Here is a 27934-nt window from a genome sequence, read left to right as displayed (position 1 = left end):
AAATGTTACCGACTGCCTGTTTGCAAAATTTTTTTCAATGATTATAATTTCTTAAAAACTTTAAATGCTGAAGCTTTTGGCCTTATACTTATTGAATAGTTTGAAGAAAGATCCTCATCTGTTTTCTCATTTATTTATTTTTTATTTGAGAGAGAGAGAGAGAGAGAGAGAATTCGCTAGCTGGGGTGGGGGGCAAAGGGTGAGAGAGAGAAAATCTCAACCAGGCTGCATGCTCAGCGCGGAACCCGATGCAGGGCTCGATCCCACCAGCCTGGGATCATGACCAGAGCCAAAATCAAAGGCTGGATGCTCAACCGGCTCAGCCACCCGAGCATCCCTCCCCACCTGACCTTAAATAAATCCAACCAAAACTTAACTTATTTACATAGAAGCTCAATACAAATGTTGGACATTTATGTCAATTTGCAAAATAACCCTTCAAAATTTCAAACATTTATAAAACTGAGCAGCAAAGAAAAAAAGTGTGCACTATCATGCTGCATTTTTGTTTTTTTTTCTTTTGAATTCAGCATCGACTTTGTCACAAAAATTTTAAGATTCAGTTTGTCTAGCTGGGAATATATCTTTGTAAATTTTTGTAACTCTAGCTTCTATATTGATGGTAACATGTTGGATGCAATTAAATTGTGCGTGCCCTACAACCGAGACAAAATATCTTCTGATCGGTGGGATTTTTAAAGAAAGTTTTTATTTTGAAATAATTTTCAAATTGCAAAACTGCAAGTTGAAAAAATTGTTCAGAGTTCGCTTCCCCTAATGTTAATACCTTTGATAACCACAGTACTGTGGTCCAAACCAAGATATGAACATTTGTACGATGTTAACTAAATTGCAGACTCCATGCAAATTTCAAGAGAGAGCCCTTTCACCCCCTTTCCTGTTCCAGGATGAAACCCCATGACCTTCATTTGCTGTGTCATCTCGGCCTCCCCCAGTCGTGACAGCTGTACATTCTTGGTCTTTCATGATCTTCCCACTCTTGACGAGTACAGGTCACTTGTTTGGTAGAACGACTCTCAGTTTGAGTTCGTCTGATGTTTTCTCGTGATCATATTGAAGATGTGCATTTTGGGCAGGAATATCTCAGAAGTGTTGTGTGTCCTTCTTAGGGCATCCTGTCAGGGCATGCATGATATTAACATTTTTTTTTTTGTTACTCCAGATATTAACCTCAATCAGTTGGTTAGGGTGTCTGTTGGGTTTGTCTATTGTAAAGTTACTATTTTCCCGTATATAACTGATAAATATCTTGGGTGAGATACTTTGAAACAATGTTGGTATCTTGAATCTCCTCAAATTTTGCTCAATGGTTTTTGCATCATACATTGATACCTCTTGCCTGTGACAATTATTACTGCAGCATTTGCCTAATGGTGATTTTTTGAAGAGTCTATTTATTTATTTTGAGAGAGAGAGAGAGAGAGAGAGAGAGCGAGCATGTGAGGGAGCAGGGGAGGAGCAGAGACAGAGAGGAAGGGAGAGAGAGAGAGAGAGAGAGAGAGAGAGAGAGAGAGAGAGAGAGAGAGATTCCCAAGCAGGTCAGGTCCTAAGCAGCTGTCAACTCAAAGCCTGATGCAGGGCTCAAACTCAAACTGTGAGATCATGACCTGAGCCAAAACCGAGAGTTGGATGCCTAAAGGACTGAGCCACCCAGGTGCCCCCTTAGCGGTGACTTTTTTATTTCCCTGGTTCCTTCTACATTTATAAATTGGGATTCTTCTGTAAAGAAGAACTCCCCCCCCTTTATTGATTCAATAATTCCTTAATATTATTGTGCATTTATAGATAATTATTTTATTCTATGGGTTATAACCCAGTACTATAATTATTTTTTTAAATCAAATTGTTGCAGCTCTGACCATGGGGAGTCCCCTAGGTTGTGTCCTTGCCCTTAAATTTTTTTTTTTTTGAGTATAGTTGGCACACCATGTTATTTTACATTCAGGTGTGCAACACAGTGATTCAATTTCTCTATACGTTATGCTATGCTCACCATAAATGTAGCCACCATCTGTCATTGTACAAGGCGACTATAATATCATTGACTATATTCTCTATGCTGTGCTTTTTATTTTGTGACTTATTGATTTCATAACTGGAAACCTGCATCTCCCACACTGCTCCGCCATTTTGCCCACCCCCCTACTTCCCTCTCCTCTGGCAAGCATCAATTTGTTCTCTGTATTTATTCTCTGATTCTAATTTTTGTTTCTTTCTTTATTCATTTGTTTGTTTGTTAGATTCCAAATATGAGTTACATTGTATGGCATTTACAATAACCAAGATATGGAAGCAACCTAAGTGTCTATAGATAGACAAATGGATAAGGAAGATGTCTTACACACACACACACACACACACACACATGCACACACACTGGAATGTGTCCTTGCCTTTTGATCTGCCCCTCTCCTTTCAAACACTTCCTTATTTTCTGGCACCACAAGATCGTCCAGGCTCTTGTGTTTTTCCTGGCCCACCTCTAGAATCAATTCTTTCCCCCAGGGAGCTCTGATTCCTTTTATTGGAGAATGGAATATAGAAACCAAGATCTGGTGCCAGGTGTGCTCAGACTGCTGGAAGATAGTGTTTCTAGGCTCTCTCAGTAGACAGAACTAGGAAACGTATATATAAGCAAACAGATATACATTTCTATACCTATATATTTGTATATATATGAGTTCATACTGAGTACACGCGTTCATAACTTGATTCCAATCCAACAAATAAGTTCATTCTAGTTTCTCCCTTTCCTTAACTTTTACTTCTGTCCACAACAGTGAGAAATCTGGCTCTTGTTATTTACAATACAGGAATAACATAAATAGTGGCTGATTTGTACTATATAATACATAGGAAACCTTAGCTTTCACACTACTCTCTACACATCAAGATTTCTTAGCCCCTGTTTCTCATGCATAGTTCACATGCACGCAGCCTATTATTTTCAGCGTTTCCACCGATCCTTCCATTTGGTAGCCTAATGGCTTTCAGTATGTTGAAGGCTGTTAGTATAATTTATGTCATGGGCCACAGCATAGCTACCTGGTATACCAAGATGCCGGTAGGGTCATCCCTAACTATGCACTGCATGCTGTCCCCATAGAGGGAGGGTCACTTTGTGTCCAAAAAAGGTCAGGTCCCCATTCAGATTTGGCTATGTATTTCTCTCATGCTATCAGATAAAACCATGGCAGGAACTGGAAGTAGATAGAGGTCAGAGGTCCACCAGACCCCTTCTCATGAATTTTGTGTAACTGTTCATAACAAACACCTCATAGAAATATCGCAGACAACAGCCATGACTGGGAGCCCCCAAAGTAAGCTGGGACTGTCTTGAATGAACTGGCTGTAAGATCAGCCTGATAAGACCTTTCTCTCTCTCTTAATCCTTACCTCACTCCAAACTTGGAGAAGCCAGAGGAAGTAGAAGGATGGGAGGAGGAGAAGAGAAAGAGCAAGGTTAAAAAAAAAAATCACAGAAAAACTCATCCTATCCCTTCCACCTTTGTCGACATCCAAGCTGGTTCAGACACAAGCAGAGGTATGCGATTTTAAATGGCGTAAGACTGTGGCAGTTTGACTTTACGTTTAAGTGACTTTTTAAAAAAAGTTTATTTTTGAGAGAGAAAGAGAGGGGGAGGGAGAGAGAGAGAGAGAGACAGAGACAGAGAGAATCCCAAGCAGGCTGCGCACTGTCAGTGTGGAGCCTGATGTGGGGCTCAAACTCACAAACCGTGAAATCATGACCTGAGCTGAGATCGAGAGTCAGATGCTTAACCAACTGAGTCACCTAGATAGTCCTTAACTGGCTTTTTGATACCTGAAAAATCACTAGAAAAGTTATCGAATCTGCCTGGTATTTCATCTAGAGCAGAGAAGAATGCTCTAGCAAAATTTGATTGAAAGCATTTTGTAAATGATAATGAGCTATATGCCCTATTCCCTTATTTGAAGACATTTCTTTCTTCATATTATATATACATTATACATATATAAAATATGTATATATACACATATATGTGTATACACACACACACGCACACACACACACACACACACACACATATATATATATATATATATATATATATATATATATATATATTCTTCTGAAATTGGGATGCATCTTAACCCCAGTGTACATTTATGGAGGTGATATCTTTCTTCCTTCTTTCTCCCCCCCCACATTTCTTCTGAATAGCTGCTATTAAATCTATAATGTATCTTATACCAGAACTGAGAAATTACTGCAGGTTTTTCTGTGTCATCCAGGATTCCTGAACTATGTATACAATTTTCCTAATGAAAAATTGCTTCTTAAGCATGTATATTGAAGCATAAAGCTCTTCCTTGATTTCTTTTTTGTTGCCAGGTCAATAATTTTATACCAAACTAAGAAATGAGAAGGCACATTTCCCCATCTTTAGCTTTCTTTTATCTTATCTAAAGACAGATACCATTTTTTAGGCAAAACACGTTGCCTATAGTGTATTTGCCTTTTTCAATATGGCCCCAGATAGGGAAAGGAAAGAACAGGTCATTTCTGTAGGAAAAATTGGAACCAAGCTGAGAGCCTATCTATTAACTCTGCCTTTTTCTCCCTCCCTCCCTCCCTCCCTCTCTCCCTTCCTTCCTTCCTTCCTTCCTTCCTTCCTTCCTTCCTTCCTTTCTTCTTTCCTTCCTTCCTTCCTTCCTCCCTTCCTTCCTCCCTTCCTCCCTCCCTCCCTCCTTTCCTTCCATCCTTCCTTCCTTCCTCCCTTCCTCCTTTCCTCCCTTCCTCCCTTCCTCCCTTCCTCCCTCCCTTCCTTCCTTCCTTCCTTCCTTCCTTCCTTCCTTCCCTCCTTCCTTCCTCTTTCTTTCTTTCTTTTTTGGTACAGTAAATGTTAGATCCGGATTGAGGTTATTCCAATCTGAAGAGCAAAACAATAACAGGGAGAACCAGCACAAAACATCCTCCTTTTGGCAGTGCTACATGCAAGTTTCTAATTTATGTAACTGAAAAAGGAGATTTAGAGAGTTCTGAAAAAAAAATGGAGTTTCTACTGGAAAGACTGACAGACTCTAAACTACAAGGGTGTTGCCAGGCGCCACCATAATAAAAGGTGGCAAGCTTCCAGAAGTCCTCGCAGCTGCATGCCTGAACGTTATTAAATATCTAACTATAGTTTGCAGGCCCTGGCCAGCTTGTAACTCATTTCTGGCTGACACATTCCGGCTCATAATTAGTGTAGTACTTCTATGGCCCTTACTTTTAATTCTTTTCCTGTAAAACAGGTCTGTTCCAAAAGACAAAGGTGCACTTCACTCGGCAGTAGGGGAAATCCATGCGGTTGGGATTCTTCAGGTGGTCATGTGTGGCTGGGATCCACAGGGAAGGGAATTCTGTCTTCTTCGGACTCTCTGCAAAATGGCACGCAGATCCCCGGATTTTATTTCAGCCTTTGTCACCAGCCTCTTCCCTTACAAAATCTTAAGTTTTTTCGTTGACCTGCTAAGATGTAGAAACTTGACCACCTCGCTCCCTTGATCTTACTCCTCATGGACAAGCGTGGAAAGACATGGTCTGGCAAATGGAATGACCAGGATGTGCGCAGATCAAACATTTCGACAATGGGTCCGCAACCGACAAATTTCACGCTTGTCATTTGTCCTGGGTTGGTAGCATGTGTGCTCCGCTCAGGTGCTTCCCAGATTTCTCCACCTGCATAGTTCCGGGCTGGCGGGGCTGCAAGGTGTGGGAAGACGAAGCGATGTTTGGCAGTGTTCTTTTTAACCCTGGAAGCTGGGGGCAGAGCTCTGGTGCTGCTGTTGCTCTCACACACGTGGCCGCTCGTCTTCCTGGTCAGTAGCTTCTCCAGATCCACTGGGTTATCCTTCAACTTCTTCAACTTCTGGGCCAAGTACATTTCGCCCTCTGATGAAAGGCACCGGAGTCACATAATGTAATTCGACATTTTGGAGAGACCGGTGTGGATTTCGGTTTGCCTTCATGGGTTCCAGCTCAGTATCAGGGGTTCCAGTTTGTCCTTGCCACACCCCCCTTCTCCTCCATCTTTCTTTCCCAGCTGCCCGCGCTGCTGACTATAGGGTCATCGCCACACAGCACAGCCTTACATGGACTGTTTAATCATCACCCAGAATTGTGTAAGATCAAATCCCCATAATAAATCCCTTATTTTATATCACCCTTGGTGTTAGTGATTCTGCTCCTCTGATCATACTCTACTTGGTACAGTTGCATAGCTGTTGACAAGCTAAACCCAAGAGAGTGTTCAAGAAGAATTCAGTTTTCTTTGCTGAGGAAGACAGTTAAGGCATCTTTCTTTTCTTTTTTGAACAGCTGAAGGAACTGTGAGCGTAGAGAGTCAGTGACTTGACACAGCAGAAAATACCAGAGATGACATTTGAACTCAGACGTTTCTGAGACTGTACCCAGTGAGCTGTGAGCAGGCACTACATGTAAACGGAAATCAAAGAGGTGTGTGTGAAAAGGTGTCCCATGTCACTGGTAATCAGGGTCATGCAATAAGATGCTACTTTCCACCCAGCTGGGTGGCAAAAGGTTTTAAGGTTTAGCATCAGCAAGAATATTCTCCATGAAAAAGGGAACTCTCATGAATGGCTGGTATTCACTGGTCTAGCAATTTTGGAGGATGATTTGGTATTTCCCCAAATCTAAAGGATTCACGTCCATGACCCAGAAAATTCATTTGCACTGTCTACTCCAGCATACGTTTTCATGTGTGCCCAAGGAGGCATTTTCAAAGATGTTCAGTAGAACAAGTCCATGTTCATTAATGTGAGTGTGACCCCAAAGCATGGTGGTACATCCACAGAATGGAATGAGGTAGATCTGTAGGCACTGAAGAGCTTCTCGTATATTGTGGAATAAATAAAAAGGAAATCACAGAATGATATGTTTCATAGAGTACAACTCCTGTGAAAATACACAAACAGAACAGGGCTATCTATTTCCCAGGAGCAAATAGGTGTAAGTAAAAATATTTACAAAGTTGGCAAGCTAATACTGGCGATTAAAAGAGATGAGAAGAAAACTGGGATTGTAAGTGGTGAAGTTGAGTTTAATTTATGATGTTTTATTTCTTTTACAAAGAAAATATCTTCATGTATTACCCATGTAATTCATATTTTTTGCTGTAGAAAAATAAAGGCAATGTGTCTGAAAGATGCGTTATAGACCGTACGGCATATTAAAAGAGGGATGGTGTATTTGCAAAATGTTAATTTAGTTAATACTTTTCATTTTATGGCAAGGAAATTGGGGCTCAGAGACATGAAATGATTGGCTGAAGGCAGACTCCAATAAAAATTTGAAATCAGATTGGCCTGGAAAAATTGGTAACAGTTTCTGGAATTTTTTGTTAATAATCTCAGAAATACTTTGATGAAACCAGAGTTTACTTAGGGCCACCATCCTGGGGACCTTCTGAACAAACCAGATTCAGCTTCAACATTCATGATTTGGTCTTTTAACCATGTTGCCCATGGATTCTGTTAAGATCGTGCCAACACCACATTATCAGTGTTGAGTCTTGCAGCCTATGGCTAAAGCTACAAGTTTTTCGAACACCTTCACCCTCTGTTGCCTCAGTAAATTCATGTTTTCTGCAGCATATCCAAAAACACTTTGGTCCTTGTCCTTCTTTAAGATGGTTCACATCTGTGATATTTCCCAGGAAGGCAGAAAACTCAGAGACAGTTCCCTACAAAGCCATTCTTTAAATCAACAGAAATATAATGGTGGTATTCTGAGTCCATTTGTTCTGATGTCCCAGGAAAGAAAGAATTGGTTTCTGCTTCTACGAATGTATTTTCATCTGGCCTTCTCAAGGATGGGAAATAACCACAGAACAGTCCAACACATGCAAGTCTCTTTGGCCCAGAGCCTAATTCCAGTCTGCTTGTAGGGATCTGCTTGGTTAATAGAATCTGAAAGTCCTAAATGTTACCCATCATTTAAGTCCTATTTATGTTATCCCTGATAATAAAGGTCTTCTCCTAATCCCTGATTCTTGCTCATTTCTCTACCTCAGGTGCTCCACTCCTGATGACCGGGGTGGCCACCTTGCATTATAATGATCTACTTTGGGTTTTTCTCTTATGCTATATTGTGAGCAGGGGGAGAGCTAGGGGGATCTGGGGCTGGTAGAAATAGGTTCACAGATAAGGGACCTTATCTCTACCTTCTCTGTGGGTCTCAGAATCTTCTATCACTGTCTTTCGCACAGTGATAAAAGAGCTATCTTTTTATCGAAGCTCCAACAACAACCATAGCAGTGTGGTACCCAAACAAACTTGTTTTACAGATGCCACTTTTGGAGAATATTCAGAGAGAACTTGTTGGCTCCCTCCTTCTCCCTAGCTACCTGATCACCTATTTCCCCATCTTGGGCAGCAGAATCTTTCTGAGGGCCTCATTTCCTCCTCTACCATCCTGTCCTCAAGGACAGCAAAACCCCTCATGGCTGCTGCCAGAAATAACTCTACTCCTCTCGTTTGAATCTGAGCCCCTCTCCTCAAGCATGGCTCCATGATGCAGAAGTAAAAACACGGAAGCAATTGTAGCTGCGTCCAGCCTTCAGAGAATACTTTCTTCCATTAACTGTTTTCAGGAGTTTCTCTCTCCTCCCCAGAAAAATGAAATACTTACTTTTTTCTGTGTGTTGATAGCCAGGAGTGTGATGTTACACTAGATGCCTTGTCCATTCTCTGAAAATTAGGAGGGGCAGGTCATGGCCTCTGCTTCTTCTCTGTGCTGAATCTCAGAAGAGTTGGAAACTGAGATTGTCCAACAGCCACGCTCCTCCAAGTCTTGTTCATTTTAGTGTGACATTTCTGAGCTTTTGTTCCACAAGTATTCAACACACACACAGATGTTATTCATATTCTTCAATCTACTGAAAAGAAAAATACCCAAGTCTACTGTGTTACCGGAACTGAAGTAAACATTGGCAGCAAGTGTGGAAGGACTGACTGACCCGGTGGTTTAATATTTTTCCACTTCAAGCCCTTAATGTGCGTCGTGTGAATCATCTAACAACAAAATGTCATGCTCTCCGTGAGGTTTCTCTGCTAATTACCCAGTGAGTTTTGCTTTCCCAGTTTTATGTTTGGTGTGATTGTGTGTGTGTGTGTGTGTGTGTGTGTGTGTGTGTGATTTTCTCCCATTCCTATTGATGTATAATTGACAAATAAAATTGTATGTCCTTGAAGTGTGCCACTTGATGTTTTGATATACGTATAGGTTGTGGGTTGTGGGAGATAATGGCCACAATCAAGCTAGTTAACGAATCCATTACATCACATAGATTTTCTTTTTCTTTTTTTCTTGTAGTAAGAACACTTAAGATTTACTCTCCTAGTAAATCTCAAGTATACCATACAGTATTGTTAAGTATAGTCACATTGCTGTACATTAGATCTTCAGAAATGAAATTTTATACCCCTTACCACCTCCCCCCACACCCCTGGCAATCACCATTCTACTCTCTGCTTCTATGAGTTTGATTCTTTTAGATTCCATATATAAGTAAAATCACGTGGTATTTGTTTTTCTTTGTCTTGCTTTTTTTTACTTAGCCAAATGTCCTCCTGATTCATCCATGTTGTTGCAAATGGCAGAATTTTTTTTCTCTTGTAGAGCTGAATAGAATTCCATGATTTTTAAATTTCATGGGTTCCATTGCTTAATTCTTGGGTGCATTTATTGGAAAATGGAGCTCTCGATCCCTGACCTATCCACCTTAGTGGTTTGAGATTTGATTTACAATACTTACAAGAAAGAGAAATCCCACAAATGATGTAAATGGATATAATCTTCTGTAAGGAGATGATGGAGAAAGAAGAAAATTAGTTGATACTTGACCAGAAGTAGCTTATTCTACTACTAATAAAATCAATTAAAGATGTACAAATATCTCTTTTGAGCTAGGTATTTTGGGAATAGAAATCATAAATAAAAGATGGTCCCAGCTCCAGCTGGCCTCCTTTCTTTATGCAGCATGATGACCCCTCTCCTGTAAGGCCTGGCTCAGGCCCAGAGAGGTTTACAAGCCTTACCTTCCACCTTGGCAATTAACAAGGTATTGAACTCAACTTATGGCTGCTTCCTAGAAGAGATCCTAGTGCCATGTGAAGATCATAAAATGTTCTTTTTCTTACCACATCTATATCCTCACTCACATTTTCTTTTTTTATGTTTACTTATTTTTGAGAGAGAGAGAGAGAGAGAGAGAACATGAGTGGAGGAGGGACAGAAAGAGAGGGGGAGACAGAGGATTTGAAGTGGGCTCTGTAGGCTGGCAGTAGTGAGCCTGATGTGGGGCTCCAACTCATGAGATCATGACCTGAGCCTAAATCAGAAGCTCAACCAACTGAGCCACCCAAACGCCCCCTCACTCACATCTTCTAGTGTAATATTGCTAAGGACTTTTGGAAGAAAAAAATTTAACTGCCCACTATCCCAATGGTTTCCTGTTTTGGAAGGAATTCCAGGATGGGTGGAAGTTGAGTCAGATACTGAATCTCCAGAGGGTCTTTGTGATCAGGGTTGTTGGAGACTAGTCCTGGGTGCAGCTGCAGGGACTAGTGTCCAGCACCATGGACTGGAGGGGCTTTTGGTGGAGCGGTGATGACAGCAAGTGTCCATTGTCCCTGGCGCCATTGGGCATGCAGTAAGGAGATTCTGGTGGCTAGATTGTGGCTGTCCTTTGCCTTCCTAGGTTCTCTCCAACTCTTGTTCTCTGGGCTTCTCCTAGGTTCCTTGAGATACCTAACACCCATTCGATGAATCCCTTGTTTTGCTTGAGTCAATCAGTGCCTATTTCTGTTTGCCATCAAGAACCCAGACTGCTACCAACATTTTGCATATGCCTCGCATCTCAAAATCTTTTTAGATAAATATTTTGAATGCTTAAAATGATCAAAGTGATCATGATGGTCTTTCTTATCATTTGGGTAGTATCAACCTGATCAACACTATCCTATGTTTCCCCCTCATCCTCATGTTTTATCTTCTGTATATTTAGGACTGAAGTAAAATTTTTATTTGACTATAAAACAGCTTTTTTTTTTTTAAAAAATAACTCTAAGAGAGGTTAAAATATTTAGGTGTTATTGACTCAGAAGATGCATTAATTCCTGCTATCGTAGTTAACTAAGAGATGTGTCTGGGTATATATTTAACCTATTTTCATGAATGAACTAGCCTGCTTCTACACAAAGGATTGAGCAAAAGTCCCCAAGCTACTAGCAAACATTAGTCTCCCCTAACTGCTTTATAAGTTCCTTATTTTGGCACGCCTGCAATATGCCATCCAAAGATGTTGAAGGGAATGTCTGTGGACAAAAAACAGCTCGAAACTCTTGATTTTAAGATTTTATTTAGGTGGTTCTTATAGCAAGAGCTTAAAAACTGTGCTCTGCAGAGTCCTAGGGGCTTCATGGAATCCCTTTGGGGATTTCAGGAGAGGTATGCATGAAGGAAGTGACAAGGGCTAGAATGTCTTCATGCAGAACAACATCTTTTTCTTTAAGTGTCAGGTTTTCACACAAACCACTGGACCTCTTTGAAACACAGTGAAACTTTTGGATCCCTATTCTCCAGAAAAATTCACATACAAGACATAGAGAAAATTTTCGCATGTAATTTTTAGGGTGTTCATAGATTCTGATGATCTTTTTGGATCTTTATTCTATAGGTTCCCAGATCAAGAACCTTTGAGGAAAGCTTTCTTAGTTGAAGTTTTCTTTTACTTGAGAAAGGAAAAAAAAAAAAAGAAAGAAAAAAAGCCACCATCTGTCTATACTCACGTGTTTGGGTTTTCTCCAAATCTCCATATGTAGGCAGTTCCAAAGAGCTGTCTTTTCATGGCCCTTTGAAATGGGTTTTCCTTGCACACAACGATGTGTGTAAAGAAGCTTTGTCCTCAGACAAGACCAGGCCATTTACCTGTTTCACATCCAGAAGACTGCTAAGAAAAGTTTCGCTGCAAAATATGTCTTCTTGAATACCCTTGAGCTGGGTATTCAATATCCTTGAGATGACTTTTCATAGGGAAAGGTTGGAATAAGGAGCTCATGGCTGGAAGACATCTTCAAGAGTCCTTAGACTCAAAGGAGCTAAGAGATCTAGATCAATAGCCAAGGAAAGCCCAGAGAAAATGCTGAGAGAGGTACGGGGAAAGAAGGGAAGAATACGGAGAACCACAGAAGGAGGGGGAATGATCTTGATAAGGGTCAGAGAGTGGTTCAAGCACTTTCTCCTTCCTCAGGATCTGTGTGCATCTTGCTCCCACTGCCTGGTCTTGTCATCCTTCTTCTCATCCACTTCACTCTGTGAGTCTTAGATGAAAAGTCCCCTCTTTTTCCTCACTGCTCAATATAGGGTGGATTTCCTCAGTTATTCTTTCTCCTAAAACTTAAAAAATTATTCTTATAGCACATATCATAATTTAATATTATATATAGAGAGACATACATATATAATACAGGCTTTGAGGGTGAATATGTATGTGTATATATAATTGAGTTACACATGAAATATAATATTTAATAATATATATGTCTACAATATAAAATACATACTATATTAGTGTTTGTCCTTGTTTATTGTCTGTCTCTAGAAGCCACTGTAGGGTCAAGGACTGTGTCTATTTTGTGCTTGACAAAGAGTATGATTGTTAATAAATAGTTGTTGAGTGAGTGAATGATCACTAGAAATTATGGTTCTCCCTAGATGAGGCAAAGAGCTATGCCACCCATTGGCCTAAGGATGGGTGACTTAGACATAGGGAATGAAGAATTGGTTGAAAGTAGAGAATATGAATTTTTAGAGGAGGGATCTGCTCAGAAGAAAAAGCTGAACTCAGGAATTGCCTTGTTCTGGATTTCTGTTTCAAAACCCCAAAGTGAATACCACCTGTAAGTCAGACACAGCCTGTTCCTGCTGGTGATCCCCACTTCCACCTCTAGTTTAGAAGGGGCTCTACTTCTGAGAAGGGGTGAGAAGGATGGGAAAGAGAAGAAAATCACTTTCTGCAGTCCACAGTGTTGAGGTAGCACCTCCTAAGACCTCTCCTGCAGGCAGTGGAAGAAGACAACCATGCTTACCTTCCCTTGGCTGTAGATGGTGTAGTCCCTGCACTTATGTGTAGCTCAAGGCATGGGCAGCCCAGGAAAAGGAAACACTGTTGAGGGTGAGTAAGTAAGAACTTTCCAGTGAGTGTGTGGTTTCTATATTCATTGGAGTCTGCTTCTGGGCCTTAAATTTTACTTGGAAGTGCAAGCCTCTGAGGAAGGCATTCTGCGCTGTGAGCGGAAACTGGAAATGTTCCCTTTTGCTAGGACTAACGCAATGAAAAAAGGAGCTGAGGGCTAGAAAGGCAAATATTCTTTCTGGAACGATGACCATGAGACCAGTTATATTCAGGAGATTTCACATTTTGTAGTACCTTTCTCGAAGTGTATTAACTTTCTTATAAATAGTGAGATAAATAACATAAAAGCCCACAGCCTTACATTTTCTTGGTTGGAGTTCACATGAGTTGACTTTTCTTTATCAGTTAGAGGGAAAATAATCCTCTCATCTTGCCTGAATTGCCTGAACATTCTAGAGAGTGATCTAACTTTCTGTTTCACTTCCTGCTCTGTAGAGGTGGCACTGACAAACTATATATATATTCTCTGCAGTAAAAACCCCAAGAATACTTGGCTTTTGAAGGACCCTGAATGCAAGGAGGCAGAAACTTGGTTTGGAGTCCAGACCTGCCACTTACAAAGCAGATGATCTCAGAGAAGTGACAGAGCGGCTGGCATTTATGACTGAGAAGATTTAGATGGTCTCCAAGCTCCTGTTACAAGATTGTGTGACATTCTTAATGAACCCAAGAATCTATGTTGAGGTCCCGTCTGTCCTGTAATTTAAAGGAGAGGGAGGCTAACTAGTGAATATAAATGATTTTTGTTCTACAGTTTACCTACTCCAGGGGTCAGCACTATAGGGTAGGTGTGCATCTCCTTATTTGTTCTAGAATGCTCCTCGGGGAGGGCCAAGACCTATTCAGCAAGGGGCTTCATCCATCCTGATGAAACATTTGGGGAGAGGAGAGGGGGTTTATGTGTGTTTGTTGAGTAAACCAAGTTTATAAGAAACTTTGTCTAAATCCTAGATTCCATTTCAGCTTATATAGCCAGAGAATGTGCTAAAGAGTTGAAACAGACAACTCCACCCACGAGAGAATTTCACAATGAAATCTCTTGCGTGCTGCAGCGAAGTCACAGACAGCGCTGTTTCACAATGTAATGATGTGGAGGTAGAGGCCAAATTTATATGCAGAACAGATGGGCCCATAGCTAGAAGAAAGGGAAAGACTGCTCCAAAATAAGCTTGTTAACTATTATTATCTCTGAATATAAGCAGGGAGAAAATGCAGTGTTTGGGACAAGCTAAAAGTATCTTAGGACCTTTTGAGTTTATAGTCATTTTTTTCCTCACATATTTGTAAAAGGGCTATAGACGATGGGATGCCATCCCATCTGATGAGTACACTTAGCATGATTTTAATTAGTAAATTCGGCAATCCCTTAGAAAGAATTCTACCCAAAGGTGTTGTCTCTGAAATATCAAAAAACCTAAGGACACCTGAGGAAACATGGACCCACGTTGGCTTTTCATATCTGTTGGATGGGTCAGTGATGACTCATTTAGAAGTCAAAAATTTCCCTTTACTCCTCCCAAATATTTTCTGCCCTATATGCTCACAGATTCTTGAAATTTCTTCTTCAGTGACTTCCTTTCATTTTACCATTTAAAAATGAGATATGAGAGACAAGTACTTCTACAGATGTAGCACTTTGACTACAGTTCTTACTAAATAGTAAATGACTGATACAAAATTCATTTTCAAAGGTGAATTCCAATGGGATAGCTGGGAAAGATCATGTAATGAGGGCACAGGCTACCCAGGAAAGTGGAGAGGGTACAACACACAGTAAGCTTGGACTGGGCTGGAGCAAGACAAATGTTACCTATTTTGCTTTTTCTGTAGATGCATAGTTTTAGTGAATATAGGAGAGTTAGATAATTATTAAACTTTTGCCAAAGCTGAGTCTTTAGCACTGACTTTAAAGGAAATATCTGATCTGTAAGGTGTGAAATATCCCAGTGTGATATTTGGAATACTAAGAAAAAAAGTAGTGGTCCCATAAATACTTCTTAGCCCATCAGTTAATATGAGGAATTCTTCGACCACATGCATAGAGGGAGGGATAGGAAGAAAGGATTGATAAGAGGGGGGTAGAAAAAAAGCTGTAACTAGGTGTCTGAGAGGGGAATGGAAACTAATAAGAACCCCCCACCCCATCCCAAGTGCAGACATAGTAATAAAATATAGCACGTTGTGTGGTTTCTATACTCCAGGCACTCTTTTGAGTATTTTACATATATTAACTCATCTAGAGAACACATTTGTCAATATCATCACATAAATATCTGTTCTTAAGTTATTCATTCAATAGACCTTCGCTGAGAGTCGATTATGTACCTAACACTTTACCAAAGTTTGGAGTTACAGAGGTTAACAGAAAAAGGCAAGGCTGGTGCTTCCATGGAATTCACAACTTAGTGGGGGAAAATAAGCAGAGAATAAATAAGTAAATCGACAAATACCATTATTCTAGATGATGATGAGCTCTATGTGCTATCAGCACAGTATAATAGAGAGTAACCAGTGTCCAGGGGATGATGGAGTGGTCGGGAGGCACCTCTCTGGGGAGGAGACGAGTGACCTTCCACCTGAACGATGAGCAATCAGTCACATGAAGTGGGCAAGGGAGGCTGGGCACGAGGCACAACACTTGCAAAGGCCCTGGGGTGGGATACGTGTGGTTTGTTCGAGGGACTGAAGAAGGATCAGTGTATGTGGAGCACAGTGAGCACAGACGAGAGGTAGAAGGTGAGTGAGGTCAGCTGGGAGGAGGAAATGCTCTGTGTGGCCCGTCATTTGGATTTTAGACAAAGTGAGAGGAAGCACTTAGCATCTGGTAGGTTCTGAAGATGAAAGGCATATAAGATTGAGCGCCTGTCTCATGGGTTCACCAACTAGCATTATCTTTCTAGAGCCCGCTTGTTTGGCCCTTCGCCTGACTTAACGTTTGTTGTGGTTCTAAGAAAGCAGCACACCTAAGTGTGAGAATGGTCAAGAGAGTCTCTGTGGTGGAAGCTAAGCATGTGCTGGTCATGCAGAGAAGGGGAGTGGAGAAAGGAAATCCACGAGCTAGAGTCTGGCTGCCGTCAGCTCGTTCTCAGTACCTCTAATAGGCAGCACTCACTTTTCTTACCGATTTTTACCTTCGCTTGAACATACTTTGTTTATCTGGAACTCTCATGTTCCCTGAGGGTGCGTGCATGCACTTACGTAAGAGCGTGTGTGTGTGTGTGTGTGTGTGTGTGTGTGTGTGTGTGTGTGTGTTGGGGCACTCTACATTCTTTGGAGCCAAAAGACATTTGGTGGAAAGCTTATTAACTTTCTTGGCTCCACCAGTTGAAGTAGTACCTTGTAGTACCTTGTAGTACCGTATAAGCTTTTTAGGGATGAAAATTTTCATTTCATCTTAGATATTTGCTATCTTGGTCCCATAGACAGATGTCTAGAACCTTTGAGGTAGTGGTACATGCTCAGTTCAGTTCACCAAACATTTGCCCACGGCCTACTCTATGCCAAGTGCTGGGTGAGGCCCTGTCTCAACAAAGATGGGCAATTTGCATGCCTCGCCTTCATGGAGCATGTCTGAAACCAGAATCAAGTTTCACGTGTCAGCTAATTCTGCCTTTTCGCTTCCCCTGTGCTTTACTTCAGGTCCTAGAAGTCCACCTGCACACGAGCTCACCCCCGTGCAAGCCGGGCTCCAACCTAATCCACAGAGGCTCTACGTTGCTCTCAGTGAGCCACATTACCAGGACGGCATGCAAGAATCAAGGGGCCAGAGTCAAGAGCTGCGTTCCATTGTAATTCTCCAGCGGTCATGGATAGCTGGAGCCTTTGAAATGGACACAGATGATTTACGGGCAGAAAGCATTGAGAGGATAAAGTCTCAGGAATGAAAATCCAAGAGGAGAAATAAATGGGGAATGCATCCCAGGGAGAGGAATAATATTTACTAGAGTATGTTTGTTTCAAGGCGGATTCCTAAGTTTTACTGCTTAGAGTGGTAACCTTTGTGAGAAATTTCAGGCCAGAAGAAAGGACTTGAGAAGCCAGTCTGACCTGTGAAATGCTACATCCTTGGCATCTGTCTGCTGGGGGAGGGGGCTGGCTGGCCTTTACGGGGCATGATATTCTTCCATTTGCCTAAGAAGCGGTCTCTTTCCTCCCTCAATTCCCTTAGAAGCTTTCCCTTTAACAAGTGTTTTCCTAAGCACCAATTCGGTACCCAGAACTAGGCCAAGCAAAGGGGATACGGTGACGAGCAAGATATACCCAGGCCAGCTTGGGGAGACAAATGAGGTAAATGGTCACCAAGTGGTTAAGTGATTTTGCCTGCGATAAATACCACGGACGTCATGAAGGAGAAACATGCGGCGATAAATGTTTTGGCCACCTTGGTATGACGATGAAAGTTTTTCTGATTGTGTCTCGGGTTCCAGGCCTGGGTGTGTCTTTGACTGTGAGCAGGATTTGGTCAGGTTGAGCTTGGACAAGGAGGACTCTATCCCCTAATGCGCTCCTCCAGACCTGCTTTTTCTCCATGTCCTCTTTTTCACTTATTCCCACCCTTCGCCTCTTCTGCACAGTCTGGGAACTCCTTTAGGTCAGGGATCATGGTCTTAGCTCCGAGTCGCAATGCTCTGTGCAGTGACTGGTACATGACAGGTGCCAAATTCATGTACACTGAGTTGAACTATAGACCCTTCTACAGCATCTCTGCTTCCAAGTATAGGCTTCAGCTGGGCAGAGGGGCTGTGGGTCCTACCTGGGTGTCATTCTTCAGTGCAGCGAGGATTCTTGACCGCAGCGTCTGGCTAAGGGGCTGAGACAGGAGCAGGACAGTGAAGATGGCTGCGAAAGCAGGGGATTTCTGCTCCAAGCGCTCCCCGTCCTCCATCGAATGATGTAGGTTTCACACAGATCCTTTCCACTCTGCTCTCAAGGGATGCGAAAGATTCGGATGTCAGCTTTCCTCCCGAAGGGTTTCAGAATCAGACTGATTGCTCTGTCTCGGCCAGTACCTTCCAGATTCTCTCAGAGGGACCTCCTGATGGTGTTCAGATGGAAGGTGTCAGTGTTTCACAGCAAACGCAATGTAATACAACCTTGACTCTACATGCCCCCCCGCCCCCAACAAAAACGGCACTGTTTTCCCTTGCATTCTTTAGGTTGCTACCATCCACCCCGCAGCATTGCTGCTACCCTAGAATCCAACTTGCTTTCCACCACTAATTGCCTTGCCTCCGTGCTCGCATGTGCTATCTTGTCTCCTCCTAAATATATTATGTATTTCTCCCTCCTCTCAGTCTCAGTTACAGATTCCTTAAAACAAACAACTGGTCACCCTGCCTCAAGTTCATGCTGTTTCCAGAGATAACTTCTCGAGACACAGATTTATAGTCACTGCCTCGGAGAGCATGCTTGTCACCCACGGTGTACGTGCAGAACCCTTAGGAGGGCATAAAAAGCCTTCGAAATCTGATCTCAGGGCACCTGACCGCGTTTTCACTCCGTTCTCTCTTTTCAGATATACTGTGCTCCCATGGAACCAAGCCATGTGCAGTTCTGAACCCCATTACGTTCTTTGGGCCTCGAGGCATGATGTGTCATCGTCTAGAATACGCCTCCAGCCTCTTGCCATGCCCTTTCTCCATGTCAGCCTTGTCAACACCTACTCAGTGTTCACGATCCAGCTCAAGCATCCCGGCTTCTGAGAACTTCTCCTCTCTCCCTTTCCCATCCATGCACCCGACCCAGTTATTCACACCCTTTTCTGGGACAGCAGTTTCCACCTGACTCTACTCTGGGATCTATCATAGGGCGCCGGAATTTTCGCTGTCTACCCTTTTGTTCTTCACCCGTGTCTCGTTCAGGTTTAGGTTCCCTGCACCTTACACTCAACTTCCTGTTAACTCCGTGGCTTTGGAGACATTAGATAACCTCCCCCGGCCCCCCCCCCCCCCACATTCAGGGGCCCACTTCACAGATTGTTATGAGGGGTTAACACGATACCTACAGCACAATGCCTGGCACATTGTAATTATCTAATAAACGGTGCTGTCTGTTGATGTTATCTATTAGCCTAACATCGATGCAGATAAGAATTGTCTGCTGGAGATGTCAGGGACTGTGTATGTATGTCACCAGAAGGAAGGGTTTCTTCTGTGCTTTGGGCTTGACGTAATGGATTTCGAGGAGAGGGTACAGGTCCACTGTTACTTTCAGCTGCTGAAGGGAGATTTTCACTTAGGGCCCATGGTCATCCTGGAGGAAAGAGAGGCGTGAGCTTTGCCTGGGACTAGTCTGGAGCTGTTGGTATGGAGGGTGTGGGGTGCGTGCAGAATGAACAGGTTGCTGTGTTACTTGTGCTGTCATAGGATTTTCAAGGCAAGACGGTTACAAACTGGACGGAATCATAAAAAATCTTACCTAGATATATTTTATGGTTTGAGCCAACTATTAAATGGCTACTTTGAATCTAGCACAAAAGAAGCTCAAGGCATTGTTTTGGCCTTAGGTTATTCGCCTCCTCCCTCTTCCTGCCCCACCATGAGGAAAGGAAGCTACTTTCATTTTGGCATTAATGCATAGTCCCAGTCATGCGTGATCCAGTGTGGTGCGACAGAGACTCAATTCTCTCAGAGCGCAGTGAAACGTGAGGTCAGCATGCACAGAGACCTGGGAAAAACAAACTGATTTAAGGCACTACACTGGGAAACTCTGTTCCATTTCCTTCTGAATGGAGTCCACAGTGGTGCTGGAAAACCATCTGGAGAAACCCAGCCCCAGGAGAAATAGCATGTTGTAATGCATTTGATTAAAAAAAGAAAGGGAAAAACCATGGTGTGTGTTATCCTCATGCTAAGACCGGGGGGGAGCCAACAGCCTGCGAGTGGTGGTCTACAGAGATTTCGCCTGGATTACTTTAAAAGCACTTTTGCAGAGCCAGGCAAATGAAAGTCATGTGTTTATTCATTAAGGAGACCTTCTCTTGGGGATATTTTATTTGCAGTTCTATAAAGAGGCAAAACCTCCACATTTTTAATCTTCCGTGCAAGAACTTCTAAGCACTGGAAAAGCAGTCACAGGAAGAATGAGTTTGGATGTCTCAGAAATCCTGATAAAGTTTGGGAACTTGTCCAGGCTCTTTGAACTTTTTGGCTGTGTCATATCGGATTCTGTCTGTGGTAGCAAGTTCACTTGCAGCGTGTACATTTCTCAGGCTATTTTGGTGTTTTTATCAAGGGCTGGGCCCAGCCCCAGAGGAGCAAAGCACTGAGAGAGTCCTGAGCATGGGGATGTCTGGATACCCCCAAATTTCCTCAGCCTTCAGTGGGAGTTTGAGAGACACGCGGGGGTCATTTATTCCATCCGGGGGGAAGTGTTCTACTGATCACAAGTGGTCAGTCTCCAAGCCTCTTAGTCAAGTGCTACCAGTCCAGTACAAAGGGTCTTGCCATAACATTCAAGGCCTAGTGGGATGAGACCTTCTCTTTTATTGTTTGGAAATTTTGGAAGGTTGAAGCTCCCACTCAAGAACTCAACACTGCTTTGTGTCTTTGGTCTGGACTATGGGAAAATGAATTCAAACACAGACAGTCAACTTCAGCTCTTTGTGATTCTTTGTACAGGCATGGTGATCAGACAGGGCACTTGGTAAATGTTTTTAAATGTGTCGAATCCAGAGAAGGATGGAAAGGGGCTTTTATGTCCCTGTCCCACTTAATTTTGTATGCCATTGGACACACAAGGGCAAATGGAATTGCTTTTGAGGGAATATGATTTAGGAGAAAAACATGTGCATCAGTGATCTAATTTCGCATACATTTAGCAGATTAAAACAACAAAGAGTTATTGCGTGGTTTCTGTGGATCAGAATTTAGGGTGGCAACGCTGGGTGGTTCTGGCTCATGGTGTCTCACGAGGCTGCAGTCACAATGTCAGCTGGGGTTGTGGTCATTTGAGGGCTTGGCTGGGGCTGGAAGATCTGCTTCCAAGGTGGCTCTGTCACAGGGCTGTCGCAGGAATTCTCTGCTCCTTGTCACATGGGCCTCTCCATGGCGCTGCTTGAGTGTCCTCATGATATGGCAGCCCGCTTCCCCCAGAGTGAACTGAGGAGAGATGGAGAGCAAGCGGGAAGCCACAGTGGCTTGACCTAATTTTGGGAGTCACACACCCGCCTTCCGCCATATTCTCTTTATTAGAAACGAGCCGCTAAGCACAATGTACTTTTAAGGGGAGAAAAATTAGCATCCGCCTTTGCTGAGAGAAGTATGAAAGCATTTGTAGACATATTTTAAAACCAACACACTACGAGCCTCAGAGCTCATTGATATTGACGTGAATCTCAAGTCCGCCACTTAATAACTGCATTGCTGGGGGCAAGTTGATGAATCTCTGGGACTTAACTTCTCATTTATGAAGTGATATCCAATAAACCTGCTTTGAAGTGTTATTGACACGATTAGAAATTATGCTTATAAAATACTTCAAATAAAAACCAGGTCATATTTACAATGAACATTGTAGCTATGATTAATGTCATAAATTCTAACATTGTTAGAGCATACCCACTGAGAAAAAAAGGGGAATCCCACTTTTAAAATTATTTTTGAAAAATGTTTGTGTATTCACTTTGAGAGAGAGAGAGAAAGAGAGAGAGCACACGCATGAGCAAGTGGGGGAGGGGCAGAAAGAGAGGGAGAGAGGGAATCCCAAGCAGGCTCCGTGCTGTCAGCACAGAGTCCAAAGTGGGGCTTGATCTCATGAAATCTGAGCTGAAATCAAGAGTCAGACACTTAACCAACTGAGCCACCCAGGGGACTCACATTTTAAAATCTACTCATCTAGAGAAAAGGGTTCGTCCCTCCTGCATTAGAGGCACCATCTTGTCCCACGATTCACTGCGCTGATTGGTTGTTCTGTGTCAGTGAGTCTCTTCAGGGCATTGTACCTGGAGATGACATCTGTCACACCCTCTTTCGAAGAGCTGATCATAAAACACACACGGACACACACCCCACTCTTTCAGTGAGTGTGCCATTTAATACATTCCCATCATCTGAAAACAATTATCTTGTGGACAGTGATGGGACCGGATATGGAAAGAGATGGAAAATGTCAGAATGAGGCATTTGATGGCAGATGGTTTTTACTGTTTCACAACGATGCTTCCCCCAGAAGCCAGGGTATGACAATGAGGCCAAACAGTTGCCCGGTATGAGGTTGTTGCTCAATGGAGTGATTAGACCTCATCCCCCAGCCTTGGAACAGTAGCAGGGTGGCCCAATTGGCACTTTTATTTTTATTTATTTATTTATTTATTTATTTATTTATTTATTTAGAACGAGGCCCCATGCTTCCCAAGAACCATTAAATTCAACTGGATTTCAGCAACTGGTGAGGTTACCTCAGCAAAGGCTTGTTTACATGCGGTAAGTTCAAGGTTTCTGGAATTTAAGGTGAAACTGGCAAAGCCACCATTAATCCAGGAAGCGAGGGAAAAGCAGTATATCCGTGGTGCAAATGTGGGAACAATAAAGAACAAAGACCATGATCTTCCTGCCCTGGGAAGACACTGTTACCCTCCTTTCTACCTCCTACTAGTCAAAGGCAGGGAGGCGGCGGGGGGGGGGGGGGGTGGGGGGGGGGAAGGTTCCAGTTTTCCCTGGAATGAATTGTCAAAACTTTCCCCTCCAGGCTTGAAACGGGTTCCCCTCTGAGCAGTTCAGCACATTGTCAAACCAGTCTTGACTTGAAAGACATATGGCATCAGCATGGAAGATGTCATGTAAGTTGCCCCCACCCCCACCCCCAAGATTTTCGAAAGATGTTACATCCTGCATCTGGGGCCTGCAGAGCTGAGGTGGTGGAGAGCAGGCAGCTCTGCAGGGGAAGCTGCCAGGGGGCCGGAGACCCCATCTGGAGAAGGTCCTGAGCTGGTTTCTGTGGAGCAAATGAAGGAGAAAAACAACTGACCGGGCGGGGGGTGGGAAGACAAAGCAGGCGACGGGAAACGTTGGTTTTATGGAGCTTGCAAACCTGAACTCAAATATTAAAAATGCTTTCATCAGTCTCCTTAATCCAGAGAAATTCTTTTTGGCTTAGATGGGAGGAAAAATCAGTCCCTTAAGGGGAAAGCGAGAGGAGAAGGAGGTAAGGATATGAGTCAGATTCACGGAATTGCCGGCAAATGACTTCGTTTTAGGAGGTGGAGGGGGACTGTTCGCAGCTGATCCAATGTTGCAGGCCACAGATCATGCCCGCCTGCCTTTTACAGATTTCTCTCTCTACTTCAGAAAAGAGTTTGACTCCATTAAGTGGGGGGAAAGGTGAGGGGGGGGGAAAAAAAGCTATTCTCTCTTGTTTTCTTTTTTCTCCGGGGAGTAAGCAACGCTTGGGCTCCAAAGCTGTGTTTTTCTTCGGGTTTCGCCTTTTAATAGGGGTTGAAGAAAGTGGTTATAGACATTCGAAGGGAAATAAAGCCTGCGGTTTATTAACAGGGCTGGTTTTAATCAGCAGTGATTTGACTAGGGTAACATTAGAGCTACAACACTGATAACCGATACTATGATTTTCTATGCTTTTAACCCCAAACTGAAGTCTTGCGGATTCACTGACAGACACGCATTTGTTTCCCTGGCCAGGCTGTGGGGAGTGAGTGTTTTGTGAGGACAGCATCCGCTGAGGACAGAAGTAGTGGGGCGGGGGAGTCTTCTCAGCTGGAATGCCAGCTTCAAACCTTGGGGACGCGAGGGCTGCTCAGTGAGGCCAGCGGAGGCGAGAGGGAAGAGTGGAAGGCAGGTTCTAGCTTGGAAGCCAGATAGATCTGGCCACTCCGGGTCAGGGCGCAGATGGTCAAGTATTCACGAATACTTCTTCAACAGACCTGAGGTGACATCTCAGGTCGTGACACCTTACAATTTCCAGATGTTGTTTTTCCTCCTCCTTTTAGGAAAGTTGAAAAAGTCTAGGCCACTTCTCAGGCAGAAGGCTGCTCTTTGGGGTAACTCAATCCTGTCCTATGTGGAACAAAATGTTCTGGATCTCTCCCTCCGGTTAGCATGGCCTCCGCCCAAATCACTGCCAAGATCCCAGTGAATTTCCAGTTTGACCTTAAAAATCAAGGTCAAACTCCTGGACTAGTCAGCAACTCTGGTTTGCCGTATTTATAGCCAGCGGTAGCAATAAGGTTTCTAGGCAGGTTCCCTGCAAGAGGAAGGCACTTTGTTTTTCAGTGTATTTTTTTTTAATTGTTTTAAATGTTTATTTTTGACAGAGAGAGAGAGACAGAGCATGAGTGGGGGAGGGGCAGAGAGAGAGGGAGACACAGAATCCGAAGCAGGCTCCAGGCTGTGAGCTGTCAGCACAGAGCCCAACGCGGAGCTCGAACTCACAGACCGTGAGATCATTACCTAAGCCGAAGTCGGACGCTCAACCGACTGAGCCACCCAGGCGCCCCTTTCAGTGTATTTTTTTTATCTATCTATCTATCTATCTATCATCCATCTATCATCATCTGTCATCTATTTTTAGCAAGCTCTTTTATCAGTCTTCTTAATCCACAGGGGTGGGATTTGAACTCAGGACCCTGAGATCAAGAGTTACATACTCTACCGACTGAGCCAGCCAGGTGCTCCCACTGTATTTTATAAAAGGAGAAACAGAGGCCCAGCATTTACCTTTCTCCTACTGATTGCTTAAAAGACAAATGAGATGATGCACCAAGTTCCTGGAGAAAGTGACAGGTGAGGGTGGTGAGGGGAGTAGACCCATCCCCCAGCCAGTCGTCCTCACATTTCTGTAATGTTTCGTGGTTCTTGTTTACATGGATACAAATTACTCTCTCAGCCTAGAGAGTGCTTTGGGCGCGTAGAGTTTCTTTCTTGTTCTCATGCCAGAGAGGCAGTAGCCAATCCCCAGTCTCTCCCTCGATGTTCCTTGTGAAAGGGGGCACATATCCAGGAGACGGCTGCCCAAGGTGATGGTGGAACCATGGCATGGAACCAGGCATGTGGCCAGGAAGGAATCAGAATGAGTCTGCGTCAGTGTTGGCTCAGATCCACCTACCCAGCACCCCTGGCTTCCTCTTGCCTCTCCCTCTGACCACACTGCCCTTGTGTCCCTCTTTAGTGGGCATCCCTGGGGGAGGCTGCCCAGTTCACAGTACCAGCTCCTGGGGACCTGCCCCTGACTCAGATGGGTGGGGCTGTGGAAGCCATGTCTTACCACCCTGGGCTGAGAAGCAGACAGCTCAGCTCTGGAGCAATAGATTCTCTCTCTTGGGAATATGAAATCATACTGAGAATCACAGAGACTCAGGTTTGTTAGAGCCGAGTCTCATGAATGACAGCCTTTTGGAACAGTGGTTGCCAGATATTGTTTTCATTACGGGTGGGTTAAAAAATGGGACATGTATTCCCACTCTATTTATATATTTGTAGATTATATACATGTATACTTTTACTGGCTAATATCTCAAGGCACACTATATTCTTAGGGTTTTTTTTAAATGAAAAGTAAAGATGGCCTTGGTAGTAACAAGCACACCCAATGCCCGAATCTTGGTTTCGAATACCATTCTCCAATGAAAGGAAGCAGGACTCCTTGGGTTAATGGTTGATTCTTGGACCGGGGTATTGAAATGCAGAAGATTAGCCAAGAGCATCTTGTAGTGCCAGAAAGTAGGGAAACACTCAAACAAAACAAAACAACCTAATAATGGGGGTATGCCACAGGGACACAGGAGCCAACTGAAAGAGCTCCCAATGGCCAAAACTGGAAAAAATGGAGCATCAAAATAATATGGCATTATATCCAGAACATAAAATAAATATCCGTGAGTCCAGGTTGATATAAACAAATGATTAAGTAAGTAAGTGAAGAGGAAGAGGCAAATTTCATTTGGAGTGCTGAAGCATTCCAAGTAATTTATGTAGATAATCCAGGAGGTGGAGCATAATTCCTTGCTTCTTAAGTGTGGGCCACACGTGGTGACTTCCTTCGAAGGGGACAGTATGGAAAAAGGAGGCAGGGGGAAGCAGCTTTCCAATGGAGAAACTTGAAAATCTCTGCCTCCACCAGGTGATCAGGTCAACATCAATAGTCATTAAGTCAGGTTGATGGTATTTGAGATGATGTGATGAAAACGGTGCTTTATTTCTATTGGTCTTTCCTCTAAAAATGCATAACCCCAGACTAGTCATGAGAGAAACATCAGACAAATCCCAATTGAGAAACACTGGGCAAAGCACCTGCCCAATACTCCTCCAACTGTCAAAGTCATCAAAACGAAGACGAGTCTGAGAAACTATCACAGCCAAGGGAAACTGAGGAAGAACAAGGATATATATATATAACTAAATATAATGTACTATACTGGATGCCATGATCAAATAGAAAAAGGGCACTAGATGAAAACTAAGGAAATCTGAATTAAGTTTGGACTGCAGTTAATAATAATCTACTAATATTGATTCATTAATTACAATAAATGTACCATGCTGGTAAAAGCTGTTAATCATAGGGAAATTGAGGGTGGATCATATGGGACCTCCCCATCCTATCTTTATGATTTTTCTGTAAATCTAAAGCCGTTCTAAAAAGAGAAGCTTATTGTTATGGGATGAATTGGTTAAAACATCATCCTTCAGGGGCCCCTGGATGGCTCCATTGGTTAAGCATTCGACTTTGGCTCAGGTCATGATCTCCTGGTTCATGAGTTCAAGCCCCCCATCCGGCTCTGTGAAGACAGCTCGGAGCCTGGAGCCTGTTTCAGATTCTGTGTCTCCCTCTTTCTGCTCCTCCCCTGCTCATGCCCTGCCTCTCTCTGTCTCAAAAATAAGTGAACGTTAAAAATATTTTTTAAAATCCCATCATCCGTCAGCAGCATCCCTGGCCTCTACCTAGTAGATGCCTATAGCATCCTTCCAGTTGTGACGATACAAATGTCACAAGTGTTAGCAAATCCGCCCCCCCCCCCCCGCGGGGGGGGGGGGTGCAGATCTTCCCCAGTTGAGAACCATTTTGCCTTAAAGAAAGGCTTGATTGAGTGGGAGGGCCGGTATGAGATAGAAAGTTAAAGAACTTTCTCACAAATAAAAAACGGCCCCTCTAATTTTGCCAGCTACGTATTTGTGTGCGTGCGTGTACTTACTCATCATTGTTGGCTGAATTAGAGGAAAGTAGACAAGCTGATTCTTCATGCTATAAGGAGCTGGTGCAGAGGATGAGACGACAAGGTCATAGGAAGGTCGGAAAGAACAAACAGCGGAAGACCTCAGAAGCGTGAGGAGCAGAGACAACAAGCAGCAGCGGCACAGGTAATCGAGGGTCTGACGTGGGTGATGTAGCTCCACGCGCTGGGGGGAGGAGCTCCTGCATCCTCCCTACTAAACTCAATTACACAGGTATGTATTGACCGCTTGCTCTGAACTAGGCTCGTGCTAAATGCCAGGCTTCTAGGTCACCCTCCTTCACGGGCCGGTTGCTTCTCCCAAGCTCGTTCCTTCCCTTAAGGTGCTCAGGATGCTGCCCGGAGGCCCGGGCCACCCTCCAGGCTCGGCAGTTGGGCTCCGCCTCCTCAGAGACAAACCACTTGCTCAGGTCTCTCCCTGTCAATAAAATTGTCCAAGACCCCTCATCTCTGGCCTTTGCTGCGCACACACACACTATTATTTGACACA

The 27934-nt window shown here is 43.3% G+C and overlaps 2 long non-coding RNA genes across 2 annotated transcripts; one reads left to right on the top strand and one right to left on the bottom strand.

Annotated features, from left to right (window-relative positions):
* Positions 1–692: 692 nt before the first annotated feature.
* On the bottom strand, positions 693–8981 carry LOC128312213 (uncharacterized). Its single transcript, XR_008291219.1, has 2 exons — positions 8696–8981; positions 693–1136 (listed from the first exon to the last, which is right to left on the bottom strand). It is a non-coding gene; the product is annotated as an uncharacterized LOC128312213 (long non-coding RNA).
* Positions 8982–17839: 8858 nt separating this feature from the next.
* Positions 17840–23492, top strand: LOC128312214 (uncharacterized). The gene is made up of 3 exons (XR_008291220.1): positions 17840–18345; positions 22595–22684; positions 22950–23492. It is a non-coding gene; the product is annotated as an uncharacterized LOC128312214 (long non-coding RNA).
* The last annotated feature ends 4442 nt before the right edge of the window (positions 23493–27934 follow it).

This window comes from Acinonyx jubatus, chromosome D4 (assembly GCF_027475565.1).
Source record: "Acinonyx jubatus isolate Ajub_Pintada_27869175 chromosome D4, VMU_Ajub_asm_v1.0, whole genome shotgun sequence".
Lineage (NCBI taxonomy): Eukaryota > Metazoa > Chordata > Mammalia > Carnivora > Felidae > Acinonyx > Acinonyx jubatus.
The sequence above is the reverse complement of the archived record's forward strand: the minus strand, read 5'-3'. Positions and strand labels throughout refer to the sequence as shown.